We start from the raw sequence: 23,231 nt of genomic DNA, 5'->3' as shown, positions 1-23,231 counted from the left end.
GGCCAAGAGGCACAGGGAGCGGTCACTGTGAGATAAAGGATGTAAGCTGGATTCTGAGGAGTAAGTCGGACTTGACTGGGCAGGTGGGATCCCAGGTGGGGGAATCTGAGCATGAGAAAGGCCCGTAGGTGGGCATTTGAACGGCTTCCTTAAGACTGGGAGATTCGAGAGGGGACTGAAAACCTGTATGTGGATGTTCATAAGAGCATTATTCACAATGATCTAAAGGGAAAAACAACCCACATGTCCATTAACAGACAGATGGATAAACAAAATGTGGTCTGTCCATACAATGGAATATTATTCAGCCATAAAAGGAATGAAGTTTGCTTCATGCTGTGACGTGGATGAGCCTTGAAAACATGATACTCAGTGAAAGAAGCCAGACACGAAAGGTCACATTTTGTATGATTCTATTGACGTGAAGTGTCCAGAATAGGCAAATCCACAGGGACAGAAAGTGGCTGCTTAGGGCTGAGGGGAGGGTGGAGTGGAAGGTAATAGCTAAAGGGGACAGGGTTTCTTTTCCAGATGATGAAAATATTCTAAAACTGTGACGGTTGCACAACTCTGTGGATACTAAAAGCCATTGAACTGTATACTTTAAATGGGTGAATCATATGGTATGTGAATGATGTCTCAATAAAACTGTTAGAAAATAAAGAGGGGGGGCTTCCCTGGTGGCGCAGTGGTTGAGAGTCCGCCTGCCGATGCCGGGGACATGGGTTCGTGCCCCGGGCCGGGAAGATCCCACATGCAGCGGAGCGGCTGGGCCCATGAGCCATGGCCGCTGAGCCTGCACGTCTGGAGCCTGTGCTCTGCAATGGGAGAGGCCACAACACTGAGAGTCCCGCGTACTGCAAAAAAAAAAAATAAATAAATAATAATAATAAAGTAAAAAGATGGAGTGGGGGGATACTCCCAAGGCAGAGGATGCAGGCTTCAGTGCTGGCTGTGCCATTGCCTGGCTACATGACCATGGACAAGTCACTTCACCTCCCAAAGCCTCAGTTTCCTTATCTGTAAGACGGGTACATCCATGACCCCCCATCTTCTACAGCTGAAGGGAAGTTGAAGGAGATAAAGCATGCGGCCGAGAGCCTGCCATTCGAGTGCTCCATAGATGTTAGTCACTGGACGTTATACTCTGCATGTGTCTTCTCCCGACCCACTTCTCATTCATACTCCAGAAGCCTCTAGAGCACCCATTCCAGGAATGGGGCAAGTCCTTGAAATCTGAAAAGACCACACAGGCTTTCTTGCCCTGGGAAGAAAATAAAAGCCCTCACTGTTGTCCTAGCCCCGGATCCTAAAATCAGGCAGGCCTTCTTTCCCCAGATTCAGAGGGCCCAGACTGTCATTTACAGTTTCAAGACACCAAATGACCCCAGTGATCTGCAAAGAGGTCCTCATGGCCCCCATCACCTGGGGCCCTCGAATCTGTGTTCCACCCCCTCCAGTCCCCACTGCTCCTGGTGGCTTTGAGGACCTCAGGAAAGGCAAAGAGAAGCTGGCACTGACCCTGCAAAATAATCCAGCCTGGGTGGGATGGGGTGGGGAACCCCACAAAGAAGCAAGTGTTGGGGGGGGGCTCATCCCTGTACAATGGCTCCTCAGAAACCTGTCCCTGGGGGGAAACAGAGGATCTCTATCAACATGGCCTGAGAAAGAAATGTCTGTATTCTTTTCGGACCTGCCCCCACAGGCTCCAGGCCAAGAATGTACAGCACAGCATCTATTAAGTTTCTAAAATTATGCCTAGGTTTGGGGGTTTGGCCAGGGTGAGGAGCGGGAAAGGATGTGGCGGGTGGGCAGGCAGGCAGGAAACCTTTAATCCAGCGCCTTGCACCCCGACCTGCACGCTGGGCAGCGGGAAGGGAGTGCCCTTCCAGCAGATGTCAAATTGGTCCTTAGAATCAAAAGCCCTTCTGTGCACAGCCTGGGCACTCAACCGTTTTTAAACATTGCTGCACTGCCTTCCCGGATTGTTTGAGTTTTCCTTGGATCGACGGAGTTGGGGGGAAGGGGATGATGTATTTGGGCCTCCCAGTTTGAGGAGTAAATGAGAGAAAGAAAACTCCTAGTGGTCAAAATCTAGAAGTGGGAACAGGGTTGCTATAGAGGGTTGTGCAGGCTGTGCACTGCACAACTGCTGAGGGTCCTCTTCTCAAACATGGAGTTACACTGTGTACACCCATTCGAGGTGACCCATCATGTAACAGAAGGAGGACCAGCTGGCTCATGTGGTCAGGGCCTCATTCTTGGATGGAGCTGGGGGGATGGGAATCAGTGGCCAGTTTGTATATGGGAGTCAGAGCAAGACCTTATCACAAATGTCAATCCTGATGGAAATACTCAGACACCCCCTCATACAGATAACTAAATCTAAGGGGGAGGAAGGAAAAGTCAAGGGGGTAGGAGCCCCCAAATCTGTGGGCTATCCTACCTTCCAGATATGGTTGCCAGAAAAAATAGAGGACACACAGTTAAATCTGAATGTCAGATAAGCAATGAAAGGAAAATATCCCCAGGGCTAAGATCAAACAACAAACAAAAAAACAATGATTTTTTAGCATAAGTATGCCCCCAAATATTGCAGGTGGAAAATTACTCTAAAAAAAAAATCATCTGTTGAGGGACTTTCCTGGTGGTCCAGCGGTTAAGAATCCACCTGCCAATGCAGGGGACGTGGGTTTGATCCCTGGTCCAGGAAGATCCCACATGCCGCGGAGCAACTAAGCCGGTGCGCCACAGCTACTGAGCCTGCGCTCTAGAGTCTGCGAGCTGCAACTACTGAGCCCGTGCGCCCAGAGCCCGTGCTCCGCAGCAAGAGAGGCCACCGCAATGAGAAGCCTGCGCACCACAACGAAGAGCAGCCCCCGCTCGCCGCAGCTAGAGAAAGCCCCTGCGCAGCAACGAAGACCCAGCACAGCCAACAACAACAATAAAAAATCCTCTGTTTCTCTCACAGTCAAATTTAACTAGGCATCACTATTTTTCTTTGCTAAATCTAGCAACCCTACCCCCAGAGGGCATACCTATAAAAACTTTGCCACCCACCATTGCCTGGAAATAGCTGTTGAAACAGCAGCTAATTAGGAGCAACCTTCGCCCCAAGCCTTTCGGCTGCTGAGCAGGAGCCAGGGTAGGAAGCGTGAGAGCACTTTCCCCACCCCCCCACATGTCATCGCAGTGGCCTCTTCCTCTCCTGGGGGCTCTGAAATCACCACCTGGCCTGGCTAAGAGGTTTCTCTGCAGGTGGGTGCCCAGCACGGCGCCTGTCCGTGGGGAGGATGGAAACAGCCTCGGAGCCAGAGGATCTCACAGCGCTGCCCACGCGGCTGAAACTGGAGGAGTGAATCTTGTATAAGGCCTGCACAGTAAGTCAGACCCTGTGACCCAGGAGCCAGGGTGGCCTCGGACTCTGGTGTACTCCCATTCATCTGAGATGGGCTTGCCCTGGGGGTCAGGCTTGGGGGGCCAGTGCTCAGGTCAGGGGGTAGGCCCCTCCCAGGCTGTCCCCCTGGGCTTTCTGGAAGGCAGGTAGAAAATGAGGAAGGGCGCTCTGCAACCCTCGGAGGTTTCTGTGGGAACGGCTGGCTTACCTCTTGTGGGGCCAGAACCAAATGCACGTGACCAATGGGCAGTGGAGCCAACCCAGCTGGCAGGACACTCACATGCACAGGAAACCTGGACAGAAAGTTACCCAAGGCCCAGGCAGGACGGACCTGGATCTGGAGCGCGGAAGAGCCTTGGCAGACAGCAGGAGGGTCTCCCTGGTCCCCCACTTCCCCCCCAGCTCAGGACTGGCCACCAACTTCCCCACCCCTGCTCCCCACTCCGTCTGAGACCCTGGAAAGGGTGGGGAGGCGATGAGGGGCTGAAATGCCCCAGGGATGAGTCAGCCCTGTTTGGGAGCAATTCCACTCTGCTAGCCCAGAGGTGACTGGACACCATCTGGGAGCCTCCCTGTGGCTCCTGAAGACTTGTGAGTCCCCTCCCCGTCACCCCAGAGTCCTGTTCCCTATAGAGGCACGGAGGCACCCGATCCCTGCAAAAGCTGTCCCGTGTGGACCATAACCGGAGACTTGAGATGCCTTCTTCCCACGAGAGGGCCAGCCAACCAGGTTCTTGACTCTAGTTTTTGTATGCACTTCTGATCCTTCTTGGGTGGAAAGGGGAAAGACACTCACAAGGGCAAAGAGGCCAGAGCTCCTCTGTCACCTGGGAGAGCCCCCAGAGGGAGAGGGCAGTCAGGGAAGGCTTCCAGGTGGAAGTGGCACTGGCTGAAGCCAGGGTTCATTGCAGGGAGGAGGAGGAAGGGCACTATCACACAGAAACAGTGAGATGGAAGGTGTGGCACACAGGCAGACTCAGCAGGCAAGTAACCCAGGGCCGCTCAGGCTGGTGGAACTAGGGCATGGGCTGGGGGCTGGGGGTCTAGAGAAACGGCTGAACAGAGAGAGCATCCTGGAAACCAGGATCTGGACCCAGAGAGCCAGCCTTGCCCTGCCATGTGCTGCCAGATGACTTGGCAAAGCCACTTCACTTGCTAAGCCTCAGTTTCCTCATCTCTAAGATGGGAACAATGGCGGAGATGAACATCGCTGATCTGCGGTGTCCCTTTGCTCCCTGCAAGGCCCTGGGGTCCGCACGTTTACCGGCACATCACTCATTCCCATGACACCACTAGGAAACAGGGGGCACCCTTATCCCCACTGTACAGATGGGGCAGTTGAGGCTCATGCAGGCTCAGAAAGACGTCCCAGGTCCTAAGGTTCAGGATTCGAACCCAGATCCAGCGATGTGAGGCCCAGGTCTGAACTGCCCCTTGGATAGAGGGAAGGGGGATGCTCTTTGGGATATGGGCGCAGTTGTCTCTCACTATACTTTTTCCTCCCTGGGGCGGCCATAGGAATTAGCACAAACTTGGGTGGCTTAAGAAAGAAAGAGAGAGAGAGGAAGGAAGGAAGGAAGGAAGAAAGGAAAGGGAGGGAGGGAGGGAGGAAGGAAGGGAGGGAGGGAGGGAGGGAGGGAGGAAGGAAGGAAGGAAGGAAGGGACGGAGGGAGGGAGGGAGGGAGAAATTTATTCTCTCACAGTCCTGGAGACCAGAAGTCCAAAATCAAGGTGTCTGCAGGGTTGGTCCCTTCTGGAGGCTCTGAGGGAGAATCTGTTCCCTGCTCCTCTCCCGGCTTCTGGGGGCTTCCAGCTGATGACGTTCAGGACATCATACCCCAAAATATTGCACCTAGGCATGCTGAATACCTTAAGCAGAAGCAGGAATATCACCCTGACCTTGCCCTTCTTCCCTCAAACAGGTGAGTAAAACTCCCATGGGAGAGGTGCCCTCCCTGTACCAGGAGGAAGGGAGACTTTCTTATCACCGGGACGGGGAGCTGGGGATTGAGAAATCTGAACAAAGTTTGTTCATCTCACCTTTTCCTAGTTATTTCTCCACTTACCACCCCAAACCCAAACCCCTTTGTCTTGTCTTGTTCATTCTTCACACATTTACTTGTTTCTTTGTCTCTAAGGTATAAAATCTTCCTGCTTTGGTCACTTCTGGTCCTCATTCTCTTGTAAAGACTCCCATGTCCAAGTGAAAATTCAATCAAATGTGTTTCCTTTTCTCTTGTTAATCTTTGTCAATTTAACTTCCAGACGCAGCCAGGGGCCTTAAAGGGGTTGACAAAAATGTTTTCTTCCCCTCACGGCAGTCCTGGAGTTTCCTTGGCTTGTGGCTGCATCCCTTTAATCTCTGCTTCCATCATCCTCTGTATCTGTGTCCTCTCCTCTTCTTATAAGGACACTTTTCATTGGCTGAATTGTTACGGTCTCTCATTGGCTGGGCTGTTGCTGGACAAGGAGAAAAATCTTCCTTCCTCCTGCTGGGGTAGTAAAGTAGTAACTTTCTTCCTGTTGCAGATGCAAGGTACATCTCTTCCTGTTTGGAGTCTACAGACAGCGACGTGTGATGGGGCTTGAGAGCTCCCCCTTCCTGCCTTCCTGCCTTCCACTTAAATGAGGTTTCATTTGGTCCTCAGGGTACTTAGGGTGATGGAAGTGTTCGAGAACTAGGTAGTGGTGCACAACATTGTGAATGTACTGAATGCCAGTAAATTGTTTACTTTAAAATGGTTGATTTTATGTTGTATGAATTTTACTGCAATTTAAAACAATAAAAATATGGGAATTCCCTGGTGGTCCAGTGGTTAGGACTCAGCGCTTTCATTGCCCGGGCCCTGGTCGGGGAACTAAGATTCCACAAGCCGTGCAGCGGGGCCAAAAGGGAAAAAAAAGCAATAAAAATAAATGAGTGAACTCAATTTGAATGATATATTTTTTAACCCAGGCTAACCAAAGTGTTATTATTTCAACATGTAATTGATATAAGAAGTTATGAATGAGATATTTTACATTCTTTTTTCCATGCAAAGTCTTTGGAACCTGGTGTGTGTTGGACACTGCACCACAACTCAACGCAGACCAGCCACATCTCAAGTTTCAGCAGCCATGTGGGGCTGGCGACTCCCTCGTTAGACAGCAAGGCCCCAGAAAGAGGCAAGCCTTCTGGCTTCTTCAGAGGAGCCACCGGAAAGCAAATCTTTCGCTGCAAAGCCCCCCCCACCCCCGCCAATGTAACTTCCGCGTGTGATTCGCTCATGGAGTCTCTAGGGTCTTGTCTGCTCTGGCCAGTCCTCCCTCCCAGAGATGCGGAGAGCGTAGGGGTGGAATGGAGACCCTTCCCCCAAAGATATGTCTACCCAGAACCTGTGAATGTGATTCTCTTTGGAAAAAGGATCTTTGCAGATGTAATTAAGACTCTTGAGGGAATTCCACGGTGGTCCAGTGGTTAGGACTTGGCGCTTTCACAGCCGAGGGCACAGGTTCAGTCCTGGTCAGGGAACTGAGATCCCGCAAGCAGTGCAGCACAGCCAAAAAAAGAAAAAAAATCATTAAAAAAAAAAAACGACTCTAGAGGTGAGATCATCCTGGATTATACAGGTGGGCCCTGTCAATTTTCTGACATTCAGTACATTCACAATGTTGTGCAGGCGTCACCACTACCTAGTTCTAGAACATTTCCATCACCCCAAGTACCCTGAGGACCAAATGAAACCTCATTTAAGTTGGAGTCAGGAAGGCAGGAAGGGGGAGCTCTCAAGCCCTAGCACACGTTTCTGTCTGTAGACTCCACAAACAGGAAGAGAGTTACTACTTTGCTACCCCAGCAGGAGAAAGGAAGATTTTTCTCCTTGCCCGGCAACAGCCCAGCCAATGAGAGACCGTAAGAATTCAGCCAGTGAAAAGCCACTACACTTCAAACTTCCAGCTTCCTCCAATGGGCTCTTTGTTTATAACAGCCCTACCCAACTCCCCCTTCTCCTCTATGAAAGAATGTTCCTCTGCTTTGTTTCTCTGGACTTGCCTGTATTTTTTGCTATAACACACTTGTCACGAGTTGCAATCCTCTATTCCCCAATAAGCCAAACCCATTTGCTGGTAAAAATAAATGGCTGTTTCATTTTTAAAGTCAACAACCAATTAGCAGTCACTCCCCTCTCTCCCCAGTCCCCGGCCACCACTAATCTGCTTTCAGTCCCTATGGATTTGCCTATTCTAGTCACACAGCAGGGACTTAAGTGGCTACTTCATGCCAGTGGGTGCCCGGCTTCCAGGACGTCGTGGAGTGCTACCGGTTGGGGCCAGGCAACCCCCCGCGCCAGAGCCAGGTCTGTGCGCTTCACTCCCAGCATTTTATCCAGCACCCAACTCAGCCCTGTCACAAAGTGCATGCTCAGTAAACATATATGCTGCGAGAAGTAAGGAACGAACAGGGACCCCAGAAAGAGAAGGAACTCTGGGAGCCCCATTCTGCCCTGGGGTCTGAACGGCCTGGGCAGCAACTCAGTGGAAATGGAGAGATGTGCGTGCGTGCGTGTGTGCCTGTGTGTGTATGTGTGTGGGTGTGTATGATATAATTTTTAAAATATATATATATTTGGTCTTTGCCCCATTCCTGGCAGAAAGCCCCTAAAATCCTTGGAATTTCCTCAGTGATAAGAATGTCTTTTGTATGCTAATGAGAACTCCAGGGGTCGAGGCTACAAAGCTTCAGGAGGGGAGCTGGTAGTCAGAAAAACCAGCCAAGTAATTGCAGGGCGGGGACTTTCAGCCCCATCTCCTGAGAAAAGAGGCTGGAGATTGAGATCAGTCACCAATGGCCAATGAGTTAATCACTTGTGCCTGTGTAATCAAACCTCAATAAAAACCCCTAAATAATGGGGTTCAGGGGGCTTCCGGGTTGGTAAACACATCCATGTGCCGGGAGGGTGGCACACCTCCCAACTCCAAGTGGACAGAGGCCCCTGTGCTTGGGACCCTTCAGACTGTATTTCCCTCTTCATCTGGCCATTCATCTGTCCCCTTATAATGAACTGTAAATATGTAATAGTAAGGATAGCTCTTTCCTGAGTTCTGTAAATCCTTCTGGCAAATAATCAAACCTGAATGAGGGATGTTGTGGGAACCCTCAAATCTACAGTCAGCCAGGCAGAAGTGCAGGTAGCCTGGGGATCCCATTTGTGGCTGGCGTCTGAAATGGGGGCTGTCTTGCGGGACTGAGTCCTTAACCTGTGAGGTCTAATTCTAGTTAGTGTCAGAATTGAATTGCTGGACACCCAGTTGCAGTGCGAGAATCAGAAGGTGTGTTTGAGGGATTCCTCTGGGCTTTGTTGCATGGATGGGCTGAGAGCAAGATGACTTTGTTGCTGGTAATGGACACGGGTGATGCCCTTGCTTCCAGATGGATGGAGTATTTCTGGGGGGCTGCCCAGGGCTGAGAGCCGGTCATCACCCTGGGCTCAGAGGAAGAAGCTCCAAGGGAGCTACCCGGTGAAAGCCAGCACCCCAAGGGTCCTGCACGTCACGTGAATGACAAGTGCTTTGCTCTGTGGTTGAGAGGCTGCCAACGAAGCCCCCTTCAGGGGCCAGGCCAGCAACAGAAATAGGAGAAGTGAGCGGAGTGTAGTTATAAGCACGGGGCATTCTTAGCTATATTTCACTCTCCCACTTTTGAAGGTGATATGGGCAGAGGGACGTTTTTCTTCTGTAAGAAAATCAGCAGCGGAAGTATGAAGACGTAAGGAACCAACCCTCAGCCTCCTGTCTGGGAGACGGACAACAGGGAGCAGAGGGACTGGGGCAAACGGGAAGGCAGGGCCGTCTAAAGGGTGCAGCAGGCACTGTCAACAGTGCGTATGATGCTTCTGCATCTGTGACTTTCTACCTGAGGTTTTTCTCTTGGGCCAACTGGCAGTGCCAGGGAGCTAATACCCCGGATGCAGGTTTCTACCAATAACAGACAGGCGCTGGCAGGAGACACCCCAGTTCCCTGGCCCCTCGGGCGGCAGATGTCCCCAGTGGGATTGCACCCCAGCTGCCCACAGCAGTGACTGCTCGCCCACACCAAGCACCCTGCGCTAGCTCCTTCCTTCCCGCCTCTCTCCCCATCTCCCATCAGTTCTTCCTGGGATCCCCTCCCTAATAAACTACTTGCACTAAGATCCTGGCCTCAGAGCCTGCTTCTGGGGCAACTGACATTTAGGTAAGGGACTGAGGAAGGGAACAACTGTTCCTTAGCTGCAGCCAGTGTTTGCTGGATGGGAAGGCAGGCCCTGTAGTGCAAGACCTTCCAATTTTTTTCAAAGAGAAACCAAAATCCAGACTTTCCTATGAAACCTTCCGAGTTCTCATTGCCAACTCAAATTAAACAGTACAGAACAAAATAAAACAGAACAAAACAAAACATGTCCGTGAGCCAGCCCTGGCCCTCGACCTGCCAGGTCAGAGCTGCTGGTGGCGGGTGGAGGAGGCACAGAAAACCGTAAGCAGTGGGGACTTGGTCAGAGGGGCTTTTTGGCAACCCGCTCAGGCGGCCTGGGTGGGGACAGGCGGAGGAGGCCCGCGGTGGGCCGGGCAGTATGGCCTGTTTACGAGACCCCAGCTGGAAGCATCTGGAAAGCCCTGCGTGGCCGCCCGTGGGCCGGGAGTAGACCCAGAGTAAACAATCAGTCCGAATGCTTTTCTAAACACGCAGACCCTGAGCTGCCTGCAGCCTCCCCAGGCTCGCCAGGCTGAGGAGAAATCCCAGGACCCCTCCGCCTGCCTGACATCTAAGCTCAGGCCCAGGAAAAACAAACTCAGGGCGGCTGGAGTGCCCCGAGGGGGCAGTCGCGAGAGAGCCACTTCTCGACCCCATGCCTGTGAACTCCTTTTTAATTCTGTGCAGATGGAGGAGGCTGTCTTTACAGATTTCCATCTCCCTACAATGCCCACTTCCTTCCTCTTGCAGAGAAAACAAAATGGTGTCTCTCGAGATTGCTTTTGCCCCATTTCACACGGTTATTTAAAGCCATCGCTTTTCTGCTGCCTTCTCAGGATTTAAATTAAGAATACAGGGTGTCAAGTACAGGCGGGTGATGTAAAATTTGGGTCCTGTGTGTTTATTGTTCTACAACCAGCCAAACCCTTCTGTGCCTCTTCTAAATTGTTTAATACGTTCAGTAGATTTTCAGTTGGAACTATATTCCGTCAGGGGGAGGAGAAGAGAAATTCCTGAAAGGGGACCTTTAACGGCTCCCTACGAGCCACATATTTTATATATCTTTAACTCATGCAATCCTCATCATGACCCAAATAGCTGTATAGCATTGTACGATTAAGATATCTTTTGGTTGCAAGGGACAGAAACCTACATCAAAGGGAATTTACATGTTTGCAAAGTTCATGGTAAGGACCTCAGACATGGCTGGATCCAGGAGCTCAAATGCTGTCATGGGAATCTCTCCATCTCTTCTCTGCTCTCTTCCGTGACTGTTTCATTCTCAGTCAGGCCCTTCTCTTATGGTTGCAAAGATGGTACCCAGCAGTTCCAAGCCTCCAGTCACCAAGCGACACTGGTGGAAAGAGGATACCTCTTTCCCAAGAGTTTTAGCAAAAGTCCCATGACTGAATTTCATTGGTCCAGCTTGGGTCATGTGCCCATCCTCTGACCAATCACTATGGTTAGGCTGATTAAGGAAAGTCCCAGAATTTAGGACTTACTCCTCCAAATGGTGTGAGTCAGTTCCATAATATTGGGTTGCCCAAAAGATGTTAAGATGTTACGGAAAAACCCAAATGAACTTTTTGACCAACCCAATACTTGTGAGAAAAATCTCATTACTTTCCTAAGTCTGATGAAATTGGGATCTGATCCCCCTTACCAGGGGCGCAGGCTTTGGCCACGCAGAAGCTTGTTTCCCCAGGTAGTTCCCACAAGCTTCTCCCAGAGAGCCTGGTTCCATCCCCCTATGGTCCCAGGAGTAGACAATATCTCTTACCTTTGCTGCCAAATCTTCCCTTCCTAGCCCCACCCCCAGCTCTTGGAGCTGAGTTGTGCACATGACCAAGGCTGGCCATGGTGACTGCTTCAGTAATGAGCATGTGACTTAAGCTGAGCCAGAGACGAAATGTATTGTATGATTTCCTATTCAACAAGAGGAATCTCCACTAGGCTGGTGAGATGGAAGCCTGGCCTATGATGCACCATCTTTGCCAGCAGATGGTGAGAGCCCACCTAAGAATTAAGCCCCCACAAAGGAAAGCAGAGTCAAGAGACAGAGACAGACCCCCAACAACCTGCCTGAGCCCCTGGATCCAGCTGTGCCTGAAGCTGTTGCACTCCTGACCTTCCGGTGACACAAAACAATACATTTTGCTTCAATGTAAGCTAATTTCAGCGGGATTCTGTTATTTGCAGCTAGATGAATCCTGACTAATGTACTAGACTTCCAAAAAACCAAGGCCCGTTGATTCTCCACTGGCCCAAGACAAACACAGCCCTTCAGAATGCAAAGTTGGTCCTTGAGAGGGATGGAGGGAGGGAAAATATCTCTCGTTCTTTTGTGATGACTCAATGGCTAAAAGAAGCCCTGGTTCATTTCTCAAGCAGGTTATCCTGGCTGACAAACATTACTCATTCCAGCCCCGACGGACCCTGAGGTTGGCGTGGCCCCAGAGAACTTGCTATACTCTAAGCCCCCACAGATTTTCCACATTCATGTGAAAGCCTGTCTGTGTCATTGCTCCTTTCTCCTCCAGCTCAGAGTCCTGGGAGCTGGGTTTTCTAGAGCTCCAAGAAAACACCTTATAGAATGTCCAGCCAAATCAACACCCCAAAAATGCTTACAATGTACAAGAGGCCACCGGAGATCTTGCCTCTACAGAGAATGCCCAAAGAAGTTGTTCTTGCTCCTTCTTACCGAGTGATGGGCTAGCACAGGACTTCAGAAGCGAGGAGGCAGGTCAGTAGGGGCCAGACGAGGAAACTCTGGCTGAGCCAAAGAGGCAAGACTCTTTCTGGAAGGACCTAGGGTATATGGGAAGATTCTCAGTTGGGGAAATCAGACACGACTTCATCTTACGTTAGGTTCCCAAGAGATGGAGCCCGAGACGGGGATTTTGGTGCATGTGGCTTTTTGAGGGGGAGGTTCTCAGGAGGAGGTGGAGCTGGAGCGTGGGTAAGATTCCCTCTGGGCTGGAGCGGAGCGTGGGTAAGATGGATGTGAGTCACTGGCCACCAACACTCACGGCAGCTGGCACACAGCAGCCCGGTAAAGAGGATTTGGGCAGCCCCTTCCTTCCTCCCCGGGACCACACACCTGCTTTCAGGGAAGGGTTACGCCTGGCGGGGATGGGGATTCACCAGTGACGGCATAGCGCAGCGGTTGAGAGCCCAGAGCCTTGGGGGCAGGCAGAGCTGGGTTCGAATCCGGGCTCTGGGACACCTCAGGCACCCATCGGGACCTGCAGAGGTGCGCAGCTCCCAGGACCAGGGCGGATGAAGCATGATCGTGTGTTAGGTGCCCCTCCATCCAGAGCCCAGCGTGTGGTGGGTGCCCCACAAGTCTTGGCTTTGTACACATCTCTGAGTGTCCCGGGCCTGAGGGCCGTGGTGGAAGTTCTGGGGTGTATGGGGGGCGCGGGGGGTCTTCCTGTGCCTTCCCAACACCTACAGACACTGACCTTCTACGTCTGCCAGGCGTTACCAGATCCCTGGCTTTTGGGGTGTCTAAACCTTCTTTGTTGGGGATTCCTGGCTCCCCACTTTCCTTCCCACTCTTAGTCCCTCTGGGTAGAAAAGTACCCTGATTGGCATGAGAATCAGGTCTGGAACACAAAACTGGAGGTGGGTGGGGTGATTCTAACAGAGGAGCAACTCAGTAAGAGATGAAGGAAGTCTGGTCTTAGCCTTAACCAGAATTGCTTCAAATTCTCCAATGACCCCTAAGACCCGGAGGACAAGTCCCAGCCCCTCATAGGCCATGCTCAAGGGGGAGGTCTCTTGGGCCTCGGTGCTCACCAGGGCCCCCTCCTGTACCTTGGCTGCTCAAAATACCTCTCCCATTGTTCCACATGCTCCTGTCCCTGGGCCTTTGCACGTGCTGTTCTCTCTGCCTGGAATGCCTTCCCCTCCTTCTCCAGGGTTACTTGTCCTTCTGCTCTGGCCTCAGGCCTCCCCTGACTCCAGGAAGCCTTCCCTGACCCCGGCTCCTGTGGGTGGGCCCCTCCTTCCCATTCCCTTCCCACCTCCCCACCCTGTGCCATCTCCCTCCTTGTTCACTTGCCTCCCCAACATGACGGAGCAGCCCAGAGGGCAGCTGTCAGCCTTGACTGACTTGGTGTTGGCTGTGCCAGATACAGTGTAGGTGCTCAGGAAATAGGTGTGGCATGAATGAATGAAAGCCAGTGAGTGGGGTGGGCGGCCCCCCTTGGCCAGTGACGTCAGGTGCCGCCACAAACTATATCCACTTATGTTGCACCAGGCAACACGCTAAGCCAGTGACACTGTCCTCTAAGCTGACTTTGACCATGGTTTGTGACAGCCAAACATTCCCAGATACACTTATGTATAATATACACCCTCCCCACCAAATTAAAACTGGCCATTGCTTTGGATGCGGGGATGACAGGTGCCATCCCACGAGTAGAAACAGCCATGATAACAACAATCATTGCTGCTCTGGACGTACCCAGCTCGGCTAAGCATCATCTGAGCTTTTATTATTATTTCCCCTGTTTTACATTTGTGGAAGCTGAGGCCCAACATGGTTAAAGTTACCTGCCCACAGCAGGTGCTGGAATAGGGATTAAACAGAAAACGAATGACCAGGCTACAGTTAACTGTGCACCGCATGGGGCGGTGGTGTATCCGTTTCCCGGGGCTGCTGCAACAAATTACCACCAACCTGGCTTAAAACAACAGAAATGTATTCTCTCACGGTTCTGGAAGCCGAAAGTTTGGAATCAAGGTGTTACTGGGGTTATGCTCCATCTGGAGGCTTTAGGGGTGAATTCTTCTTGCCTCTTCCAGCTTCCAGGGCTCCAGGCACTCCTCGGCATTCGGCGTCATCACTCCCATCTCTGCCTCCATCTTCACATGGCCTTCCCCTCTGCGTCTCTGTCCCTCAAATTCCACCCCCCCTCCCGCCACCATCTCCTTTCTCTTATAAAGACACCAGTCACTGGATTTAGGGCCCATCCTAAATCCAGGACGATCTCATCTCAAGATCCCTAATTTGATGAACTTTGCAAAGACCCTATTTCCAAATAAGGTCCCATTTACAGGTACCGGCGTTAGGATGTGGACATATCTTTTAGGGGGTTACTATCACTGCACTACAGGTGAGCAGGAACAAGCCATCAGCTGCCCCGCCTCCACGGGGCTGAGAAAGATGAGGAGGGGGGCTTGCCCAGGGAGAGGAGGAGACGGGCAGGCACAGAGATCAGCAGGGACAGAGAGGCCACCAGGCTTCATTCCCCACTGGAAACCCCGTTTACAGAGGAGGAAGCGGCCAGGGAGGCTGCGAGGCCACACACGTCCCACTCAGGACAAATAGCTGTCTCTGACCCTGTGATCCCTGGAGACTCTCTGGACCCTCTGGGCCAGCATCCTGGCGCATGGGGTCCCTTGGACCGGTCTGGGGGAGGCCTCGCCAAGCCAGACCAGGCTGCTGGCCGGAATCCAGGTCCAAGGCAGACACCGCCCACGCCCTGCTTTTGGTTCTGCAAATACCACCGGCCCTGCTCCCTCGAGGACGGAGAGTCCGGCCCCTGTCCGCATGACCATGCTGTGCCCTCAGCCCCCACCAGCGGTCAGAGTTTTCCATGCGCCTCCCCGACCCCCAAAAGGCTGAATGCCTAGAATTCTACAGGAATTCCCACAGTGGCCCCCACCCCATCTGGGTCCCCAGTGAAGGAAACAAACGCCCTTTGTGGCCTGGGGCCGTGGATGGGGGAGGCCCAGGGCAGTCACTGGGGCTGTCATTCCTGGAGGTTTGCTCTTAGACAGGAAAGGATGGCGTCAAAATGGGCCCTATAGATGTTTACTATGATTATGATATAAACACACAGGTATGTATGAGGCTACATACCTACACGTAGAGACACACGTAGAGAGACATATGTAACCCCGAATAAAAACTCACATGCAAATAGGTACACAGATACCTGGGTACCTACGTGCACACACACACAGAGGCACTCACACACACACAAGTACACAGATACACACAATATAAAACTGGATGCACGTCCGCCACACGCAGGCGTGCAAAGTGATGCTCACACACGTACCCACATGCGTGCACACAGACACCAGCCCACACAGGGGGACCATCCCAGCCAACCCTGCATCTGTCCCACTTCCTTTTCAGTACTTCCCCTCCCCCAGCCCCACCACTCCATTGCCCAGCTGTGTATAAGACACATCTGGCCGTGACCACAGGCACCAGAGTCCTTCCTTGACTCTTGAGAGGCGCCTGTGTCATCTCTCAGGTTGTAACATGCTGTCACACACAGGCTGGTTTCTGTCTGTCTGACCAGACACCGCACTGCTGGGCCCAGAGTCTGGTTTCAGGACTCTCAGCTGCACAGCCTGGGACCCTTCTCCCCGCCATCTCCCTGCATCCCCCTCTGCTGGGCCCCATTTCCCAAAGTGGGAAACGAAGCCCAGGTCCCAGCAGCCTCTAACCCCACTCCTCTCCCCACTCCTCTCTCTGTCTCTCTCTGTCACACACACACACACACACACACACGGAAAACAGCTCACAAACCCAAACTGCACTAGCTCCCTCCCACCTCCCTCATCCAGATTAAGGATCAGTGTCACCAGGGTGACATCTTTTGCCATCAGTGCCCAACCCCTGACCCTGTAGATTGAAACCTTTTGTCTGTGGGACCACAAAGGGCATTTCTGACCCAGGACTCCAGGCTTTTTACTCTCCCAAGGCCTGTGCTGTGGGCCGGCCCCCAGCATTGCCACACTGGGAAGAGTGGATTCGGGGCAGCAGCGCAAGGACCCTGGGTGTTTCTGGGAGAGGAAGCAGGAGGGCAGGGAAGAGCTAGACAGTGAGGCCATCCAGGCGGGGTCTCCGTCCTCCCTGAGCCTCAATGTCCTCATCTGTAAAGGGGGTAAGAACAGCACCATCTGCACTGGGCGTTGCTTGGGGCTGCCCAGGCTGTGCCCCTCCCCACGCTTGAAGAAATTTCCACCTTCATGGGTCTCAGTGGGAGAAAGCCCTGCTTCCCACTGGGGACCCTGAGGATGGCAGCCTGGCGTTTTGTCAGCCTCCTGGCAGCTAGGATGCGGGCATGTGCCCCTGGCTGGGGCAATCAGTACACAGGTCCCAAAGTGGCACTAGTCCCACTAAGAAATAGGGATGGGAGCTCCACCACAGGGACAGGGTGGCAGGGACACCCACCCCTGGGGCCAGGCCTGCAGCCGTGGGGCAGAACCTCATCTGAAGTTTCCAGGCATGAGTTTGCTGCCCACTTTCTAGACCATAGTCAGCCCTGGGGCTGAGTTCTCCAGTTTTCTTCCTTTTCCAAGAGATTCCTTTCAGCTTGTATCAGCCGGGTCTGTTTCTGTTGCTGGCTGCCGGGTCCAGGGCTCATCACAGCCCCCTAAGACTGCTGTGGGGAGTGAGTAGAACAATCCACTGGAGGACTCAGCTCCGTCACCTGCTAGCTGGGCACCTCAGCACATCACACTCCCTCTCTGGGCCTCAGTCTCCTCAGCTGTAAGATGGGCTGATAATAGTTCTCCACCCCATGTGACATAATAAGAAATAGATATTTCGTCTCTGCCCCCAGCTCCTGACACAGAGCTCCTAAAACCCTTGTAATCTCCTGAGTGATAGGAGAGTGTTTTGTTCTAATGAGGTGGCTCTTGGCGGGCACCCGGGGTGAGGGCTGGTCGCCAAAAAGGCCAAACCATGATTAGAAGCTTGGAGCTTTCAGCCTCACCCCCGTCCTCAGAGAAGGGAGAAGGGCTGGAGATTGAGTTAATGATCCATCATGCCTACATGATGAAGCCGCGATAAAAATCCCCAAAGTATGGGGCTCGGAGAGCTTCTGGGCTGAACACATCCGTGTGCTGGGAGGGTGGTGAACCGCATCTCCATGGGGACAGAAGGTCCTGTGCTCAGGACCCTTCCAGACCTTACCCTGTGTATCTCTTTATCTGGCTATTCATCTGTATCCTTTATCATATCTCTTCTGATAAGCTGGTAAATGCAAGTGTTCCTGAGTTTTGGGAGCCATTCCACCGAATTATCAAACGTGGGCGGGGGTTGTGAGAACCTCTGACTTTGTGGGCAAGTCAGACAGAAGTAGGGGCGCTCTGGGGAGCTCCTGTGGCTGGCATCTGAAGTGCGGGCGGTCTGCGGGACCGAGCCCTAACCTGTGGTCTGATACCCAACTCCAGGTAGGTAGTGTCAGAATTGAATTGAATTATATGATACCCGGTTGGTGTCTGGAGAATTGGTTGGTGTGGAGGAAAACCCCACATATTTGGTGTCAGAAGTGCTGTGAGTAGACAGCTTTCTTTTATCCTCATGGGGATGGTGTGAGCATTAAATGAGATAATGCAGGAAGAATTTGCCATGGGTAGCATTTGCCTTAACATGGTAACAGCAATGATTTATTTGGTTTTTATGAAATAAGGACCGAGTAGGGGTCCTCAAATTCAGAGAATCTGTATATCTGGATAGGAAAAAAATTATGTTTTTGTTTTCACTAGCCTGTAACTGAAATTTAGTGTCTAACTTCAATTCCTGAGGTAGCAACATCCATGGACCTGTGACTTTGTCACCAACAAGAATCGCAAGTATTTTTATATCCTATGACTGTCATATATATGACATAGCTGGCTTCTTTTGTAACCTGTGGGGGTTTTTTTTGCATTGAAAAAGACTATTCTGAATATTAAACTTAGTTATTAAAATACATGCCAAAAAATACATGCCAAACTGTTTAAAGGGACGGGTACTGATGTTAGCAACTTATTTTGAAATTTATCAAAAAATAAAATAAAATGGCTAGACAGAGTTATAGATGGATGGAGAGATAGAGAGATGGAGGAATGGAGAGATAGAGGGATGGATGCATGGATGGAGAAAGGGATGGAGAGAGGGGTAGAGGGATGGATGGAGAGAGGGATGGAGAGAGGGGTAGAGGGATGGAGGGATGAAGGGATGGATGGATGAATAGATGAGTAGAGGGATGGATGGATGGATGGATGGATGGATGAATAGATGAGTAGAGGGATGGAGAGGATGAGGGATGGATGGATGGATAGATATAACAACATGCTATCTGGGCATTCACTGCTCAAGTCTTTCAACTTTTCTGTATGTTTGAACATTTTCACAATAAAATGTTGGCGGAAGATTTCTAAGAGAAAAGGATGAAACCGAGAAAGAAAAAGACATTCAAAGCCTGAAGAAAGAAAGAAGACTCATCTTAAAGATCATCTTTATCATTGAGTCCTTATCAAAGTCAGAGTATACAGAGAAGAAAATGAACAAAAGCAGCACCAAAAGCAGACACATAATGCAGGACTTAAGTAACTGTAACATTAAGGGGGGAAAATTAAGTTTTCCCTATCAAGGAAGTTCAATGTCTAGGCTGTATTGTCCATGTGATGCCCACTGGCCACCTGTGGCCACTGAGCAGCTGAAATACAACTGGTCAGATCTGAGATGTGCTGTAAAATATACACCGGATTTTGAAGACTTAGTACCAAAAAAGGAGAAAGGAAAATAGCTCTGGAATGTTTTAAAATATTGATTACATGTTGAAATGTTAATATTTTGGATATATCAGATTAAATAAAATATACTGTTAAAATTAATTTCCCCTGCTTCTTTTTTTTTTTAATGCAGCTATAAGAAAATTAAGATGACATATGTGGCTAAATTAGTTATATTTCTACTGGGTAAGACTGGTTTAAAGGAAGTGTCCACTGTGAAAATTCTGAGTTTACCAAGCTGCATGCATTTCTCTTATGCTGCTAGAATTATTCTTCTTCTTTCAATGGTTGACCAGACATGGATACGCCAAGGGAATAATTGTTGCCCTTTGCTTACCTTTGGGGGAGTACCTGCTTTTTCCATTTTTCTTGTGGTCTGTACCTCTGGGAGATACGATGTCAAACTAGTGTTTAAGATATTTGGAAATAAAATAAAATCCTTACAAAATAAAAATATTTTTTAGGACTTCCCTGCTGGCACAGTGGTTAAGAATCTGCCTGCCAACGCAGGGGACACAGGTTCGAGCCCTGGTCTGGGAAGATCCCACATGCCGCGGAGCAACTAAGCCTGTGTGCCACAACTACTGAGCCTGCACTCTAGAGCCCGCGAGCCACAACTACTGAGCCTGCGTGCCACAACTACTGAAGCCCGTGCACCTAGAGCCCGTGCTCTGCATCAAGAGAAGCTACTGCAATGAGAAGGCCGTGCACTGCAAAGAAGGGTAGTCCCTGCTCGCCGCAACTAGAGAAAGCCTGCGTGCAGCAACAAAGACCCAACGCAGCCAAAAATAAAAATAAAAAAATAAATAAAAACAAAATTTTAAAAATATATATTTTTTAGAAGAAATATCCAGTCTTAAATCAACAGAAATAAATTCAGGTACATCTTTCAGAACAAAACAAAGCATATTTTTGGAAGGGGTGCCTGGACCCCAGAAGGGTCCTCAGTGAATCAGGATGTCCGAGCTGGGTCCCCTGCCCTCCAGCCCTTTGAGAATCATGTGGTTCCTGACCAGGATCTTCCTGTTTTCAGATGATTCTGCCACAAACAGATGGTCATCACAAAAACATGAGGCACCATGTGACAGTCGCCTGGCCCTTCCTGTGGGCAGTGGCCCCTGCCCTGACTGGGGCAGGCACAAGGTTTAGTCCCTCTGGGCCCTGCTCCAGAGTAAGGAGACCTTGGGAGGAATCTGGCCAAAGTGACAGTGGCTCCATCCTCTGGCCAGAGAGTGGCAATGGAGCTAAGTCAGGGTCTGAGCACCCTGGGTATTTACCCCAAAGGCAGCTTGGGAGGGGGGATACCTGGGCTCTGGGAGGTGGGGCCAGGCAGGGCCAGCTGTCACTATCATCAGCAACTTATTGCGAGGCATTTCCTGGACTGGGGCTCCTCTTGTACTGCTCACCTCTCCAGGCCTGAGCCTTTCTCTTCCTTATTAACATATTGTAAGCATGTTCCAGGCGCTGTCACCAGACAAACATCATCTCATTTCATCCCTACTCATCCTTGAAGAAGGAGCTATCATCACATTTCCTAATTCACTGATAAGAAAACTGAAGCACAGAGAGGTTAAGTGACTGGTTGAAAGTCACACAGCTCAGGACCCACAGTCTTGACAACCACTCTGTGCTGCCTCTTCGCGGAAGGGTCAGAAACCCAGGTGCTCCATTCCAATAAACAAATTCCTACTGCTCACCAGCATCTCTACCCAGGAGAGTTGCTTCTCCCCCAGGTGCCCCACATCCTCAGGGCATCACTACCCACCAGTCACCCAGACAGACATAAGTGTCTCTGGCGTCAGGCCCTTTGTCTCCAACCCTTCCCCTCACTATCAACTGTGTGACCTGGGGCAAGTCACTTGACTTCTCTGTGCCTCAGTTTCCCCATCTGTAAAATGGGGATAAAGCTAGGCCTATTTCATAGAATCATCATGAGGTCAAAGTGATTTTTTTTTTTTTTTTTTTGCAGTACGCGGGCCTCTCACTGTTGTGGCCTCTCCCATTGTGGAGCACAGGCTCCAGATGCGCAGGCTCAGCGGCCATGGCTCACGGGCCCAGCCGCTCCGTGGCATGTGGGATCTTCCCAGACCGGGGCACGAATCCGTGTCCCCTGCATCGGCAGGTGGACTCTCAACCACTGCGCCACCAGGGAAGCCCCAAAGTGATTTTTTTAATTTGTTATTTGTTTGTTTATTTTGGCTGCATCGCACGGCTTGTGGGATCTCAGTTACCCAACAGGGGATTGAACCCGGGCTACGGGTGAAAGCCCAGAATCCTAATCACTAGGCCACCAGGGAACTCCCACAGTGATTTTTAAATTAAGAAACACACACACGCACATGACACTGTAAATCAACTGTACCCCAATAAAAGTTTAAAAAAAACCCAAACCAAAAAACAAAGAAAAAACCCCACATTGTAAAGCCAACTATACCCCAATAAAAATTAACCACACACACAAACACAGACACACACACATATTATCATGACACCCGGCACACAGTAAGAGCTCAACGCTATTTAACTATCATAATTAGCATCTGCATCCAGAGCTCGGCACAGTGGATGGACACCAGAGACCCCACAGCAGATGTCTGGGAGGCCAGAGATGGTTTCCTGGGAAATGCGATCATGTCCCCCCCCAGCCAGGGGTCCTGTGGTGCTGTCCCCATGAGCCCGAGCATGAAGCATGAGCTCCTCAGGCTGTCTCATGAGTCCCAGCTGATGTCACCTACCCTCTCCTCCCCACAGAGCTCCCTCCAGTGAGCTGCTGCTCCCCTGCCCTCCCACCCCCCAGGCCCTGCACAGGTGGCTCCTTCTCATGCTTCAGGGCTCAGCCCACATCCATGCCTCTCTGCCCCAGGTCACAGCACATGGCTCTTCTCCCTCTGGGCCCCACAATTTGTCAGTTTGGACCTGCTTGTCTGTTGACTGTCCCCCACTGGAATGTGCTGTAAGGGTCCGGACCTCGTCAGGTGCTCACAGCTGGATCCCCCCAGCAGGCACACCTGGCAGGTGTGTCAACAAGTGCTTGTGGAATGACCAAATGCTGGAATCAGTGAAGGAACAAATGGGGTCTGGTCCCAACGCTCATTTTGCAGCCTGGGAAGCCAAAGCGGAGATGAGGTGACATCACAGGTCACATACACGGTGGGCGGCAGAACCAGACTGAGGTTATTATTATGAAATATTTCATAAGGACAAGGGGGCACATGCCATGCAGACAGAGCTCTGGATGACTTCCTCTTTGATTTGCCACCAGCCCTGGTGACACAGGCAGCTGAAGGCTCCATGAATCACTACGCTTCATCCCAATCACAGTCACCCCTGTGCCAGTGGAGGGACTGGCTGCGAGGTCTTTTCATTTGATGCTGGGATGGGGGCTCAGGATGCCCCCTCTGGCAGGTCACAAGAACACCCCGGGGGATGGGAAATCACGTCTTAACATCTGAGTCACAGCCAGGGTGCAGAATGGCATCGCCGGTAAGCGTGACTCCATGACATGCATTCCAAACTCACCCCAGCCTGCTTCTCCCCTCCACACAGCTTGGCTGTATTCAAGTCGGCTCACTGGCAAGATGCTGCCACGGAGGAAGGAAGCAAGACCAGAGAGGCCAGAGCTGGTTTGGGGTGGGCAGCCTGGACCCTTGTCCCTTGTGGAGGGAGAGAACCAGGTCATGATACCCAGAAGAGCCAGGCCCACTAGGTGCCTATAGTGCTGAGTCCTCACCTCCACCCTCATGAAATGGGCAGAACTGATTTATCTCCACAGATGCAGAAACAGGGCTCAGAGAGGTTGAGGGCTTTGCCCAGGGTCACACAGCTGGCCAGAATTACCTCGGGGCTGGAACTCCAGAGCCTTACACGCAGCGTTCCAGCTGATCGCAATCCACACTCCACCACGTGCCAAGTGTTTAGAACACATCACTGCCTTTAGTTTTTTTTACAACAAACCTATGAGCTACGTGCTATTGTTAGCCCTGTTTTACAGAGGAGGAAACTGAGGCTTGGATAAGGGAGGCCATTTGCCCAGAGTCCACAGTCGGGGGCTGACAGGGGTAGGATTTGAACCCAGTGCATCTCCAGGGCGCATGA

The 23,231-nt window shown here is 51.2% G+C and overlaps 1 protein-coding gene across 4 annotated transcripts in view; it reads right to left on the bottom strand.

The window, feature by feature from the left end:
• LITAF (lipopolysaccharide induced TNF factor) overlaps positions 1-23,231 on the bottom strand; it is a 111,733-nt gene that overhangs the window by 52,519 nt on the left and 35,983 nt on the right. The window contains exon 1 of one of the 4 annotated variants that reach the window (XM_067706634.1): positions 12,307-12,486. The exons of the other annotated variants lie outside the window; for them this stretch is intronic. The gene's annotated coding sequence lies outside the window, so the exon portion shown is untranslated. Of the gene's footprint in view, positions 1-12,306; positions 12,487-23,231 lie in introns of those variants that run through there. 4 annotated transcript variants of the gene reach the window in all.

Source organism: Pseudorca crassidens, chromosome 15, assembly GCF_039906515.1.
Source record: "Pseudorca crassidens isolate mPseCra1 chromosome 15, mPseCra1.hap1, whole genome shotgun sequence".
NCBI classification, from domain to species: Eukaryota; Metazoa; Chordata; class Mammalia; order Artiodactyla; family Delphinidae; genus Pseudorca; species Pseudorca crassidens.
Note: the sequence above shows the minus strand (reverse complement) of the source record. Positions and strands in the feature narration are given on the sequence as shown.